The 2,754-nt window shown below is 50.4% G+C and overlaps 1 protein-coding gene across 4 annotated transcripts in view; it reads left to right on the top strand.

Annotated features, from left to right (window-relative positions):
* The window catches only part of TACC2 (transforming, acidic coiled-coil containing protein 2), a 182,906-nt gene that overhangs the window by 143,720 nt on the left and 36,432 nt on the right, over positions 1-2,754 (top strand). The window lies entirely within an intron of this gene.

Raw genomic sequence — 2,754 nt, 5'->3', positions numbered from 1 at the left:
ATTCCATTTCTTCTACCCTTTACAGACCAAGGAAAGTTATCCTCAAGCCTGTCAGTCATACGGTTAGGGCTAATTTCTGGGTCATAAAACAAGCAGACCTGCCGCCCCTCCAAGTCTGAGCCAGCAAAGCCCCAGCCTGCAGACCCTGGCCAGGGTGGGGGCAGTGGAGGGAAGCACGCAGCCCTGGGGATAGGGGCTCAGGTCCCAGCTGCAGCTCTGCCCTGACCTCTCTAGGTTCCCACCCTGCCCTACTCCACTTCCCACTCTCCTATGGAAATGGAGATAAGATCCCCCTTTTTCTGCCTCTGGGGACTGGTGTGATGATGGTCAGGTGATTCTGGTGATATTGATATGCAAGCCTGAAGCACTGTGTGAGCATCACACAGCTGTCGTAGTCATAAAACTAGCAGGAAAGCTCAAGTAACCAAGACACAAAATCCTGATTTCTTTTTTTTTAAATTCATGGTCATTCCCTGAAACAAACCATCGTAAAAGGAGATTCATAGAGGGAAGAATCTGTGTGTCCATCTGTTTCCTTAATGGGCCATTTGGAGCAGAGTCCGAGAAAAGCATGCAGAGGATTGTGACCGGGACCTGTCCTGGCTAATGGGTCCCCAGACCTGAGGGTGGGAGCAGTTTCTGACCAAGAGTCTGATGAGACAAGACACTGTTGCTCTTCTCTTTGCAGGACCCCACCCCAGCTGCTACACCAGAAACACCACCAGTGATCTCCGCGGTGGTCCACGCCACAGATGAGGAAAAGCTGGCGGTCACCAACCAGAAGTGGACGTGCATGACGGTGGACCTGGAGGCTGACAAACAGGACTACCCGCAGCCCTCGGACCTGTCCACCTTTGTAAACGAGACCAAATTCAGTTCACCCACTGAGGGTAAGCAACTCTGTGGCCAGCCGGACCCCCACTCTACCTCGGAGAATACTGCCCCTAGGGAGCCAAAGGCCAGGAGAGAAACTTCTCAGCCAGGTAACCATGTGATCGTTACTGTGAGATCGTCTGCACGTCTCCCGCTGCACTTGAAGCTCAGGCTGTGTTTGAAAACAGCCTGAGACTTGCAACCAACTGTCCCTTGACCCAAGACTCCTGCTAAGAGCCAGCCCTCTAACTCCACCTCAGGACTCCACCAACTGGGTCCTGAGTGCCCACTCGAGCTTTGCCCATGGCTTATGTCCCCGCTGTGATTTTGATAAACACAGCTCCAAGGGGGTGTCATTCAGGTCATACTTTCAGTGTAGGTCACTGACCTGGAGTTGCTTGGCGCCACTGTTATTCCTAGGCCCCATAGGGTGTTCAGACACTATGGCCACACCTTTTAATGAAGCCTCAAACCAGAGATACACCCCAGGCTTGCTAAGAGGACATGATTCCCTCTTCAGAAATGGGCTCTGCACACTTTGCTTAACTCATTATATCCTCCTTCCTCCTGTGTATATTCGATTTCAGTGTTCTTTCTTTTTTTTTTTTTTGAGACAGGGTTTCACTCTTGTTGTCCAGGCTGAATTGCAGTGGCTCGATCTTGGCTCACTGCAACCTCTGCCTCCCGGGTTCAAGCGATCCTCCTGCCTTAGGCTCGCGAGTAGCTGGAATTATAGACGTGTGCCACCACGCCCAGCTAATTTTTTGTGTTTTTAGTAGAAACGGGGGTTTCACCGTGTTAGCTGGGCTGGTCTCTTAACTCCTGACCTCAGGTGATCTGCCTGCCTCGGCCTCCCAAAATGCTGTGATTATAGGTGTGAGCCACCATGCCCTGCTTATGCTTCCTTTTTGATAGGAAAGCCTTTTTGAAGGAGAGCTAGCGCCTTTCTTGGGAGGGGTGACCCCATTGCCCTGACCTGTCGGTGCACCACGTTCCCAGCCCTCCAACCCATTTTCTCCTCCAGCCACCTCTGTGAGGCTGCCCAGTCGGCATTTTGACACCCCAGCTTTTGTGATGGTTTTGAGTTTTCCTTTCTTGATTTCTAACATTTTATTTTATTTATTTATTTATTTGAGATGGAGTCTTGCACTGTCGCCCAGGCTGGAGTGCAATGATGTGATCTCGGCTCACTGCAACCTCCGCCTCCTGGGTTCAAGCGATTCTCCTGCCTCAGCCTCCTGAGTAGCTAGGATTACAGGTGTGCACCACCACGCCCGGCTAATTTTTGTATTTTTAGTGGAGACAGAGTTTCACAGTGTTGGTCAGGCTGGTCTCAAACTCCTGACCTTGTGATCTGCCCGCCTCGGCCTCCCGAAGTGCTGGGATTACAGGCGTGAGCCACCGCGCCTGGCCGATTTCTAACAGTGTTTTTGAACTGAGTAGAAATCACTGTGAAGAAGGTCATACAGGAAGGTCTGGTTTCCACTTCTTTGCTGCTAATAAGAGACTAAGATCTCCTTTAAACAGTTTCCTCCCTTTCTGGGTGGAGTGGTGGTGTCATGAGGGTGCAGGTGGATGTTAATCGTAGCTCAAAAACCCCCAGCCTTCTTCCGGACGCTCTTCCACAGTCAGGCCTGGAGTCATGGTTTGCTTTGTACCCACGAGGTCTTGGAATGGTACCAGCATGCATTTATGGTAGATCTATTTCATGTTTTTCAGAGTACTGGATGCTTATCTTCTCCCTACCCAAAACTGGCTTTCTAACTTTGACAATGAAAAGATGATCCAAATTACGGATGCTTGTACTTTCTGGCATTTTGTTTTCTGTAAAATAAAGCCTTTTGGTTGACTGTCAGGCTGACCCTCTGGTTTGGGGCTTGA

Source organism: Mandrillus leucophaeus, unplaced genomic scaffold (assembly GCF_000951045.1).
Source record: "Mandrillus leucophaeus isolate KB7577 unplaced genomic scaffold, Mleu.le_1.0 Scaffold65, whole genome shotgun sequence".
NCBI classification, from domain to species: Eukaryota; Metazoa; Chordata; class Mammalia; order Primates; family Cercopithecidae; genus Mandrillus; species Mandrillus leucophaeus.
The sequence above is the reverse complement of the archived record's forward strand: the minus strand, read 5'-3'. Positions and strand labels throughout refer to the sequence as shown.